The sequence below is a fragment of the Meleagris gallopavo genome, chromosome 15 (assembly GCF_000146605.3).
Source record: "Meleagris gallopavo isolate NT-WF06-2002-E0010 breed Aviagen turkey brand Nicholas breeding stock chromosome 15, Turkey_5.1, whole genome shotgun sequence".
Taxonomy (NCBI): domain Eukaryota; kingdom Metazoa; phylum Chordata; class Aves; order Galliformes; family Phasianidae; genus Meleagris; species Meleagris gallopavo.
The window spans coordinates 16,073,950-16,086,535 of record NC_015025.2 but is presented as its reverse complement, the minus strand read 5'-3'; the positions used below and the strand labels follow the sequence as shown (position 1 = coordinate 16,086,535).

The 12,586-nt window shown below is 46.7% G+C and overlaps 1 long non-coding RNA gene across 1 annotated transcript; it reads right to left on the bottom strand.

Annotated features, from left to right (window-relative positions):
- Positions 1 to 2,388: 2,388 nt before the first annotated feature.
- Positions 2,389 to 8,663, bottom strand: LOC109370146. The gene is made up of 3 exons (XR_004161453.1): positions 8,023 to 8,663; positions 7,260 to 7,576; positions 2,389 to 5,259 (listed from the first exon to the last, which is right to left on the bottom strand). It is a non-coding gene; the product is annotated as an uncharacterized LOC109370146 (long non-coding RNA).
- Positions 8,664 to 12,586: the final 3,923 nt, after the last annotated feature.

The following is a 12,586-nucleotide window of genomic DNA, read 5'->3' as shown; positions in this document are numbered from 1 at the left end:
AGAGGAGCCGGGCATCGCACAGCACAGCGGAGTTCAGCCCTGAGGGACGCAGCCTGCAGGCACAAGTTGTCTCACATTGCCCTCCGTGCTGATCGGTGGCTTCAGCCCACGGCCTGCAGGTTTCTCAGGCTCTGCAAATGACGGCAGCCTCATGGAGAGTAACCAAGAGCGGGTGTTCTGCTGCCGGGAGGCCTTAATTTCAGGGGAAAATTGCTTGTTTGCAATTTTTAAAAAGATGAAGAGCAGCACCCGATAGACAGATGGGTGTGATGCTTCTGTCCTGCACAGAGAATGCAGCTCTGAGAGGCAATTAGCAGATCTTATCTCCTCAGGCCACTCGCTTTGATCTCACTAAAATAACAACCCCAGCAGCCTCTATTCCTGTTTACCACTCTTGCTGCTGTGTTGGTTTGTATTTCCTTTATAGTGATCTGTTCTGATTGCTTGTTTCTTCCTCTAGATTAACTTCCAATCCCAGAAAATATAGGAAAGCATCCCCTTCCTACTCATAGAGAAATAGAGCAGGAAACCGATATTTCTATTTCCAAACAGTTTGTCATGGAATTTAGTGAGATGAACTTTAACTCCTTTGACGTAATGTAATTTTGCCATTGTTTGATTATTTTTTTAGTGCAGCTGTGTTGGCAGTCACCTAAATAGAACCATGGCACAGCTGAATACCAACAGCTACTTGGAGAACGACCAGATGAGAAGGCATATTTCTCTGATGGGGAGAAACGTACACCACATAATAGCAACCTTCCGCAGAGGACATACAGTAAGTTTCTTGAGTACTATTGACACCGATTACACGGATAAAATTAGAAATCACTGTGACAGGACCGCTCGTTTGTTTTCAAGCAAGGCAAAATTAAACATCTCTGAACATTTTGGGCCAATAATGCCAGTGGCAAAGTTTTGACATCATCTCAGTAATACTCTTAGTTTTGCAGTTTGAATATTACGGCTGCCATTCAGCAACGGTTGTGTAAAACTGCTCACAGGAAGGTCATGGAGTTGGGATGCAATGGACAGCTTTCCAAAAAAGGAATACCCTCCTGTAAATCCTGGGCTTGTCACTGGCCTGAAGATAAACAAGAAGGGCCCTAAGCCACAGCTCAGTAAGCAAAGTCAGTCAGGAGGAAGTATTCCTGGTTTTCACAAGTCTTCTATTGGTTTTCACAAGTCTTCTATCAGCTCATTCGTTGTCTCTCTTCTTCTCATTAAACACTGCCTGAACAACAAGCCATAGTCACCACCACTGTGCTCTTTTCATCCTCCTCCTCCTTAATCTCATTATCACTATTATTCTAGGAACCTGAGACAAATCAGCCCTGTAATACAAGAGAGAAGCTCCTGCAGAAAGCCCTGGGTCACTACAAGAGGTTTTTTCAGTGGCTGCACGAGAGCTGCCAGGTGCCAACACTGCAGTGAGGGCTGGCAGAGCGCAGCACAGCAGCTCCACGAGGTGACCGTGATGGGAGCACGAGTGTTTTACATAAGGATCATCAGATATTTATGATTTCTTACTGCGGCTATTAATGTATTTATTTAATTTTAATTTATAGAGAGCTTTTTATATTTTGTATGGAGTCCAAATGTTCAAAGTTATAATGAATAAAGTAAGAACTTAAACTAATTCTACTGCATTTGTATGGGCGATAATAATTAGAATAAAATCATTGATGAAACTGTGCGAGTGAAATTACTTTTCCTGAATAAAAACTTTACGTTCTTCCAGATCTTGAAGCTGTTGTGTGAGAAGAGCAGAGAAGGTGGTTAGAAAACTCTCCTCCCAGCTTCTCCTCAGATACTGGAGGGGTTGGGGATGGCTGAGCTTAGATTCTGCATGATGCCCAGTGCAGCGCTGTAAGTCTGGTCACATTTAACAGAACAACTGCCATGATTATGAATTCACAGTTAGCACACACCGCCCAGTTCATCCAGTCGTGGTCAGATGGGCTCTCATGGCTATTGGTGAATAGTGCCATTTATTAAAGCAGCAGACTACAGATCCTTTTGGCTTGCCAGTGATGAGTGCGCTGTCTGCAAAGGAGGTTAACCAGGATGATGAACGATAGGCCTAACTGCAGTTGCACTGAAGCATGGAACAACTCCAGAGGTCTCTAAGTTTCTTGAGTATTTGGGATAACTGAGGGTGTCACTCTTACCCAACAGGTGGCCCTGTGGGGGTGGTGAGCAGCTCAGCCCATTGACAGATACAGGAACACAGTGGTGTTCTCCCAGCGTGTCTGCAGTGTTATCTTCTCCCTTCAGCCATTGTGTTCCATTTTCTTAGGTTCATGTGGTTCTCGAGCAACCCTAATTAAACGCATCACTGTTTGGCAAAGTTTATATAACCAAAAAAAAAAAAGCTTTCGACAGAAAGGTGGAAAATTGCTGGCTCAGGAAAACAAAATGATTTATCATTGCCAATAACAGCATCAGTCCCTGTCCCTGCAGAATGGTCACAGGGTTTGGCCATGGGACCTCCACCCCATTCCTCATCCTGTGTGTATTTTCTTTAGAGTCAGCATTCCAGGCTCCCAGGCATTTGCTGACAGCTAAGGTTGCAGGCCATCTTGCTCAGGGGACTCTCACGGAACGGATTATCCATTGCATTCCACTCTGGAGGCTTACCTTCCCTCAAGAGGCGAGCCTTTCCATAAGTAACCCCTTAAAAGTGTAAGAGGAAAATGGTACATTTGCTATTGTATAGAAGCGTTCATTCGTTCCCAAATAAAATGTAATGGGTTTCTGCATATGTGTGAAATCACATCTGGCTTTCGAGGCATGAAGTAGCACCAGTAGCTGCCCAGCCCAGTCCCTGTCAGCCCAGCCATTAATAGCTGCCCATTCTGGTCATTAGTAAGTATTAAGTCAGAGCTACTTGACATATGTATATCTTTGGGAAGCCATAAAGCACAATGAAATAAAACATGTCAATTATTAACTGAGCAAAATTACGTTTTTTGTGCAGGGGGATCCAGGTTGGATATCAGAACTTTCCAGAGAGCAGTCAGAATGGGCAGAATGCCAGGGAGGGGCAGTCACTGTCCTGCAGGTGCTCCCAAACAGGGGGATGTGGCACTGGGGGATGTGGATCCAAGAGATCTTTTCCAACCAGAATGGTTCTGAGATTGTAAGTTCAAGAAATCAGCAGCCCTTTGTGAAGATGGTAACAGATGCACTGTAAGTGACACATAAAGGATCAGAAGGGTGGCTGGGAGCTGAGGGTGACTTCATAGGTCCCGAGAGCACAGCAAGGGGATTCCTGTCTCGGGCTGAGATAAACCAGAACAAAACCAGACGTTGTCACTGCTAGTGTGAAGGTGGCTAATGCGTTGGGATTGATGAATTATAAACTTCAGCAGGAGCTTGTAGGCACAAAACAAGAGAAAATTTACAAAGCACTGACCTGTCCCACAAGTCACTTGTCTGCTTCGTTAGTCATCCTGACAGATATAGCAGCTGCAGGAGAGCCAAACACTTTCGAAGCATTCTGACACAGGGAGGTGACTCCCGCAGTAAAGCTGGGTGACTCAGCACCGAGGGGGTGACTGCATCCTGGAGATGTAACAGCTGGGAAGTGCTGGGAAGCTTGATCCATGGAGAGGTCATGAAGCATTCGAACAACAGCTTTCATGCACAACTATAATGATGCAAGATGGCTACGATTGAGTCAAGGATGGAGAGCTGTTATTTTTCCCCCATATTTTATGATTCGTTCTAGTTTTCTGCATAGAACTATGAAATACGAGTGAAGCAAGCACAATGTTTGCAGAAACCATACAGTCCTATTTAAAAAAACAAAACCTTTCCACCAACCATTACTGTGTGACTGTAACATTATTACAGATGACACCTGAAGCTCACCTTCCAACATTCGTCCCGAAGCCTGTTAAAACACAAAAACAGATGGTGCAACAAGTTGGGTGGGACTGATGTCACTCACTGATGCCAGGCCAGAACTCCTGAATCAAGCACAGACGAATACTGCTGGCTGCTTAAAGGATGCCTGGAGGTAAGGCAGCTTTACAGCAGAAGAGCTCTGATTGCAGCACATTATCACGCAACCACGCGAAAGCTCAGCCCATATACAGAAGAGTCCTCTTTCACTATTCTCTTGCAGCCGGAGGAAAATCTGTCTTCATTTTGCTCTTCTGGAAACAGAGAGTCACAGAACCACTCCAGTTGCAAAAGACCTCCGAGATCCTCAGGCCCAACCCATTCCCATCGTGCCCACTGACCATGCCCCCAGGTGCCACATCTCCACCACACTGGAACACCTTGACACAGCACTGGTAAAGGCCCTGCGTGCCCATCCTCAAGGTGCCTATGTGCAAAAAGTGACCTCGGCAGAGCCTGGGCTCAGGGAGCTCTCGCTGGAGGTGGGGATGCAGAGCTAGACTGCTTCTGCAGAGCTTGATTTACAGTGTGGGAACTGAAACCCAGCACGCTACTTCGATGATAAAAATCAGAAAACAGAGAACAAAGAACCAGAGACAAAGGATCTGAATTGTTTGAGCTGTAAGAATTATAATCGCGGATTTCCGGACTCCCACTAGAAGAAGCAGAAGGATTTTAGAAACAAGAAGAGATGTTAAAGCTGCAGGAGGAAATGTGGAAAGCCAAAGGATCCATCTTGCTACTGCTCCTCTGCAAGGTCACTTCAGGTGGTGCCAGGTTTGGTTTATTTCTTAACTCTTCTGCTGCCCACATTTCCGGTAAGACCAAGGAGTTTTCTGCTTTGAGCTGAGTCTGACAGTGGTCTCACTATGGAGAGCAGCCAATATCATCGACTTTGACAAGGATCTGAGAAGCAGCCGCTTCCTCTGTCATCTTCCATCCCCTGCATCCCTCTTTGCTTGCACCTCTTGCCTGCTCCTGGTGCTGCGCAGGTCCCCCCCAGCCCAGGGACCCTGCTTTGTCTCTCACAAGGGGTAACAGTAGGCCACAAAAAATGGTCATCCAGCCAATGTTTTCTCTTTTCTTCCAGAGCAATGTCTGTCACAGCACTCCAGGGACTGGCAAAACCTGGCTCTCCTTGCTATGCATCTCTTTGCGTGGAAAAATCAGGAAACATTTCTTCTCCAACAGAGCAGTGAGGCAGTGGCACAGGGATGCCCAGGGGGTGGGGGAGGTGCTCAGAACGTGGAGCTGTGGCTCTGAGGGACACGGTCAGTGGGCACGGTGGGGGTGGGCTGGGGTTGGACTTGGGGATCTGAGAGGTCTTGTCTAACTTTGATGATTCCACACCTAAAAAGGGAAAGTGAAATCCTTTGTTAGTCCATTTGGGTCCATCCTTCACTCGTTTGTAGTGTATTTGGCAAAACCCCAAGTGCCAGGTGTACAGCAGCCCTGCAGGGCACCCATAACGCACCGCACCCCTATCTCTCTGGCCCTGCTCCCCTCCCTGGCACAGTTGGAGCTGTTCTCAAGAGCTGCTTGGATGCAGTACAGGGCATTTCCAGAAAGCTGTCACTCCCACAGAATACTACAGAAATGGATAAGGATTTATCTCATCCTGTTTGGGCCAATTGCAGTTTTTCCAAAATTTCTCAGCTCAGCTGGGACTGAATTCTGAGTCGGTGATGGGATGCTGAGAACCACACAGAGAAAATGCATTGACACAGCACCCACTGAGGAAGCGTGCCAATAAAAATGCAGTTTCCATGCATGAGGTTCTATAAGTAAAAAGCCGCCCCATTATGAATGTGGTTTTAAAAACAAAGATAGGATTTCTGAAGCCCCACGATCTTCACACATCTTGCTTGCCCTTCCTGACAAGGTGGGGAAGGACTCAGCGCAGTTTCTTACAAATGCCATCACCCTGCCCTCGGGCTCCTGTTAGGCTCCCACGTCTCATTATCCAGCAAAACACCCCCAGTGCTATCTCACTGCTCATCCCTCCCAGGGGCTGCCCCATGCCCACAACGTGGGGACTCCAGCCAGCCCTCCCACATCACTGCCATCTGCTCCAGCCCTATGGATGCACTAAGCAGCTGTCACCATCCTCATTGGAAAGATGACTGAGGAAAGGAGCCGGAGCCCGGCCCCACCATGACCTCTGGCCATGCCCTGGAGTGCCATATCTGCACATTTCTTGCTCTGTGCACCATCACCACCTGCTGATGCAAGCTACTTCATTCTAAAGGAATATCTGAGATTTGATAAAATGTTATCAGAAGCATTACAGAAACATGGTTTCCTTTCCAGACATTAGCCCGCACGTTCTCCGAGGTTGTTTTTGCTCTGAGGCTTCATCTCTCACATCGTCTATCAGATGATCACACGCAGTTATCAGGCTCCCATTTCTAGAGAAGCGTAGCGAGGATAAAAGCTGGCTGGCCACACTCTGGGTCATCCTGTGCTTTGCTGATTCTAGTAGAAAGAGGCCACATCCTTGTCTCCTTATTACCTACTTCTATGGAAATGCTGACTTGGTAAGGGGTATAATCAAGAATTAAATCACAGAGTTTCCAGAAAGTCTCAACAAATGGCTTTTTTTTTTTTTTTTTTTTTTTTCTAACATCAACCCAAACTATTTATTCCCCGTAGAGGGGCCATGCAATGATAGAGGCTCCAGGAGCACCCACAGGTTCTCTGAGCACATCAGGACCATGAGGACCCATCTGTACCTTCTGCTTCTTGCTGCGGGCGCCTCTGCCACTCCTCTGCAAAGCAACTTGGCTGAGCTACAGACATGGCTACAAGAAATCTATCAGTCAGTGGACATGCTGGTAAATTCCATTTTCTATTTCTGTTCAGTGGTTGGATATGCTGGTAAATTCAACAGTTCTCTGAACACTTAGCTTTTATTGAAAGCCAAGCAATCGTTTTATGCCATGCCTTACTTTTGTTAGTGTTGATGATGATGATGATGGTGATGATATTTGAAATGCTTAATTTTTTTTTTTCCAGAATCTGAGGATTGAAACTCCAGTTTCTTCAGATGTAAGTGGAAATTTACCTTAAAAGTTTTCTGAATGATCTCCTAATCTACTCCACCCGTATATAAGAACAAATAATTTGAAAATTAAGCTATTATACCTTATTAAACATTATCAACAGATTATCTCAAATAATCAAATTTGAGTCAAGCAAAAACACGCTGTGACGCCAAAGAAGCCAAGGACAGTAATGCAGTAACTGTTCTCCTTCTCTGGTTTTCTAAAACCTCTGCAGAACACACAGAGCGATGTTTGCTTTAACTCTAGAAACCAAGGACAATAGGAAGAGATGAAGAATGAACTCACTTGTATCTTCTGCTTGTCCTTCTTGCTGCCTGCATGAGTGCTCTGCTCGCATCAAACCACTTTTAGAAACGTCTTTTTCTGCTTTTGCTGTCAGCCAAGGGATCTCAGGGCTGTGTGAAGGCAGAGCTGCGTTATTGCATCGCATCTGAGCCGTGCTTTCTGCCCTGAGAGCAAATCACTCACTGATGAGTGCTGCGAAAGAGGTCTGTCTTAACAGGAGACCAAATCCCTCTCCACACATTTTCTGGCTCCTTTTGCATCTCCTGAAGTTCCTCAGCAGCTCAGAAAGATCCACGTTCCCTCTCTGGCAACTTTTCCTGCAAGCCGACACCGCAAAAAAAAAAAACTTTGTTCTACGGCTGGAAAAGTGGTTCTAATGGGAAATCATTACATTATACATTACGTAATACAACATTCAGGTTGTATCACAGCCAGATGTGTATTTGTGACAATACAACCCGAGCAATTGACTTACTGCGAGAGCAGAATAATTCACATTCTTGATGTCAGCTAGCTACAGAACTCATTTTTCATTTATTTTTACTGGCAAATTCAACCCATTACCTTGCAAATCAGATACAAAGCTCCCAGCTCCATCACTTCTTCCTGTTCTGCTACATGATCGAAGTTTACATCTGCCCCAGTGAGGGCACAAGGAAATGGTCCTCGTGGCCGTGGAGCATCCAGGAGCGCACAGCACAAGACACAACTCAGGGGATTGGTTTCTTCCACCCACAGCTGATTCTTCCTTCATTTTCCTCACCTTCTCCTCCTGTTACACTTCTCTCTGCTCCCGCTTCTCACAGCAGTGCCTCCTCCTCCTCTCTCCTCCCCTGCATGTTTCACTGATGTCTCCATACCAGACAGTGCAGCCATTGCCCCTCCATGCTCCATTCATACCCCAGCACCTCCCTGGCTGCTCCCAGGGACAGGCAGCTCTGCAGCACCATGCAGCCGTGCTCACAGCTCTCTGGGCACGCAGACATGGTGGGGTTAAAGTCAGGAGAGCTTTGGGTTCATTTCAACTCCTTCTCTCATGTTCCAAAGTCGCAGCTTCTGGGGCCAGAAAAAGAAAGCATTAGCCAGAATTATCAGCTGGAGGAGCAGATGTAAGAGCTCAAACTGCTCTTCAGGCTGCAGTAAGAGCAGGGGCTGTGCTATGCACTAATCCAGTGCTCCATCCAGGCAAAACAAAAAGCTATCATGCAGCAAAGAAAAATGAGCATCAGTTGGGTGCACTCACCTAAAGTCATTTGCAAACAAGAGTCTGGAAGTCAGGAGTACCACGTGTTTGTCACCCAGCCAGCTGGATGTCAATCAGAATGAGTTTAGCAAACTAATTGCGGTTTATAGTGATGAATTTCTGTTTCTCAGTTTTGGTATTTCCTCCATCCTAGGACGAAAGCTGCATCAAAACATTGTTTGAAGGAACTGAACTGTTGAAAAATAATCCTAAAATGAAGAGATTCAGCATTTTTTTCCAAAGTTTTGACAAACTGAGGCCATCTCTCACAGCAAACCTGGCAAGAGAGGTAGGGATCCATCTCCTGTCTATTGGAGGTCGTGCAGCAGAGATCTGTGAAACACAGCCTGTGGTTCATAACTGCGTCCTTACGGCTACAGAAGGGGGATTCACTTTTGGAATGGATTCATTCAGCACATGGAAGAAGAAATCCTGGCATTATTCCCCTGGCTCTGCACTTCTGATGTTCTGACCTCTAAAATGAGGATTCTTTGCCACAGTTGGCTTATTTAAATCTTAAGGAAAATGTTGTTTATAAAATGATTTCACGATGAAAAAAACATGATGGTTAAACACTGAGTAATTTCATTTTCTTTGTTAACCTTTCAGGGAAAATGTGACACAGAAAGAAAGAACGTGAAGAGATTCATAGAAAAACTGAGAACATTCCTCCGAAAACTATCAAGAGGTGCAAAAGAGTAATTACAACTTCCCAGAGTCACTGTAAGCTTAACCAAGCAGCAAAAAGCGTGCTTGTTTTAATTCTTTATGTTCAAATTGCAAAGGTTACCTCTTCCATTCAGCAGTACTGTGCTGGCTCACGTTCGGGATGGAATCTCACAAAGCATCAATGACAAAAAGCCACTCATACTTGTAAGATGAAATTGCAAATTCTCACTGGTGAAGCGAACAGAGCAGGGTATGGGGGAAATATTGGCTAATCCCAAACCCTTCTGGTTTCACGTGCAAAGCTCACATTGATATCAAAACACCCACAGTAAGGGTGGACATAGATGGATGCTCAGACATCACCCCTTGCTCCACCACTGCTGGGCCACGAGTCCCAAGCAGTGCACTGGGATGTGGGATGGGTGTTTTCTTTGCCTTTCTGTAAGACCAGGTCCTCCAGTTTCAGGAGGAGACAGCACACATTCTAACCACAGGAGCCACGTGTTTTCAGGTTTAAGGCCAAATTTCTGCTGGAAACATTTGCTGGTATCACATAACCTGAACAGAACTGGGTCCTGGATGGGCATTATTCTTGGTAGCACTTTCAGAAGAGCAAGAACCCACTTATAGACCAATACACAACTGATGTTGCTAGAATAGTTAGTTTTCTTCAGGGAATTGGTACTGGCTATACTGGGAAAATCTCAAGGTTATAACAGGTCTGTAATTAAGGGAATTAATCAGTGTAATTATACCAGCAAGACTTTCCTAGTTCGGAATTGGCTTTGCCACTGCTTTGAAGGCAGATGAGGGTGAACTGCAAATTCGTCTTCACGTAAAGTTCTGCCTTTCATGCCCTGCAGGTACACTTACCTACACCCCCCACTGGCAAGCAGTAGGAGAACACCGTGCTCGTGCTTTGCAGCCTGGTCACAACCTTTCCTAAGCACTGAGAAACACAACCCAGCATCCTCCTTCACCTGCAGCTTTTGTAGATCAGGGGAGATCGGGCTCTTGAAGATTAAATGAGCCAGGTATGTGCCTCTTTGAGATGGCACGTGTTTTGTGGGTGAGGTGGTGAGGACGGGAATGCTTTGATCATTCTGAGTTTGTTTTTATAGTGACAATTAAATTATATCGCATTTTTTTAGATATATGTATTTTGGAGAAAATATTTATTTTGTATTTCTACTACTTTTCACGAAGGGAATAAATGCATCTCTGCCTTTTTTTTCCTCCCGTTTTATTTTCTCCCCCACCTCACACAAACACACACACACACGAATCCCCCCTGAGCTATTTCCACTCTCGGGTAAATCTAACAGATGTCCAACCCCAACCTCCCAGAGCACAATGTGAATCCATCACCTCTCGCCCTCACCACAATCAGAGCTCTCACTGCACCTAGTGTTCTGCCAGCACAGAACAGGCACTGCTCATCCACACCCTCACACAGCCAGCCCTTATTTTATATTTTATTATCCCGCACCCCAGTGATGCTGTGCTAGGAGGAGGGGCTGTCAGCCTGAAGCCCAGCAATACAGGGAGATGCTTAGGGAACACGTGTATTTTGTCCTAGCAAGCACGAGCCTACTGATGCCATCTCAACACAACAGGAGCTCAGCATACACACATAGATACTTACTGCCAAAATCCTGGGTCAGGTGTCACTGAGAGCAGTATGCGCACTTCAGAAGGGCTCAAGAGATGAAGAAAAGGCCTCAGCAGTCTCCTGTTTTACAAAACAAACAAACAAACAAAAAAAAAAAAAACAACACCATGAGAAGACAACCAGGAATAACCGAGCAGTGAAGGAGAAGTGAGATGGCTGTGATAGAACTGCCTACAACAAAGAAATTAAACACATCTCCTCACCTACCTGCCTCTTCCTCACTCACCTGCATCAGATATAAATGGTTCCAGCTGTGCTTTAAATACTTCTAAAAATACCTCCAAACCAGTCACTTAGCTTCTAGCACTAAGTAAATAAATAAATGCTATTTTATTTATTAGAAGTTGAATTACAGTAGTTATTACATTTTAATAGATCCTGGTAACAATATATTACTCATTTCCAGAGAGCAACTGTATATTTCTTCATGTTATTATTATTCCCATGATTATTTCTCCTATAAGTGAGGCAGCTGTCCATGAAATCGGGATTTTAAAAGCCCCGTTATTCTGGAGGGGTGGATGGAGGTCTCCCTCAGACCTTCCCAATGCACAGCCAGGGCTTACAGAATACAGCTAACAAGGCGCAGCTCCGGTGTGTGCTTTCTTCCCACAAAACATGCAGACAAATCCTGGCCAAGAGAAGCTGAGATGCAAAATCTTCCAAGCAAGGGCAATGGAGCAGTCAGAGCAGAAACCCGTGGGTGGTGGCTGGTTGTGGGCAGGCAGAAGCATCCCAGCACCGGGCTGGGCCCAGCTCTGACTCAGCAACACCTGGGCTGCATTTTCTGCATGAATTTTCTGGGAATGTTGGTCTCACCTTCCCGGTGCATCCCTGTTTATGTCTCTGATGCACTCATCCATGGCTCTGACTGAAGATCATGGCTTGTGCCCAGGGCACCGTTCACTGACCGCCATGGAAGCTGTGGCACGTACCCAGTGGGCACTGCGGTGCCCGTGATGTGGCTTAGCAGAGTAATCGGGAGCCAGACATCGAGCAGGGCAGTGCCAGCTGCCGAGGAGAGCTGCTAGCTCAGCAGGAGGAAGGCTGCACAGAGTAGCACTGCTCTCTCGGCTTGGACTGAAGGCGCCCAGCACTTGTCTACGGAGCTTCACACCAGCCTGCTTTGAACTTATTTGAACGGGTGAGACCCCCCCCAGTGGCAATACGCGGAGAGAGCGTCTTGCAGAGAAGCAATTCAGAATTAACGGCTTGTTTTGCCGCATCAAGTGCGGGTCACGGCCCAGGGGTGGCTCTGTTCTGCTAAACCCGCACGTTTATCACTGTGAAATAACGGCAGAGATGTGCAAGACAAACGATCTGTGCGAGGTAATGAATAAATACCGCACGCAGAGCGTGTGTGGATGAGAACGATAAAAACCCGTTCCTCACCCGCGCATCCACGGGCGAAATCCTGCGCCTCGCGAGCAAAAGGGCGCAGGGCTTGGGGTTTTTTGTTGTTCTTTTTGTGAGGCGTTGTTCCGGGGGCGGCGGCACTACGCCCCGGGGCCGCACACAGCGCTCTCGTTGCCCCGGTGCTTTTCCCTCCGCGGGGATTTTCCCGGCGGGCGGAGGGCAGTCCCGGCAGTCCCGGCCCCTGACTCACGCCTGGGATTCCCCCGGCCCGGCCCCGCCGCGTGTTATTGCGTCCCCCAGCGGCGGCGCGCGGTACCGCCGATTCCCGGAAGCGTTCGGAGCCGCTCCCGCGGGGAAGCGAAACTCGGGGGCGGAGGGAACGGCGCG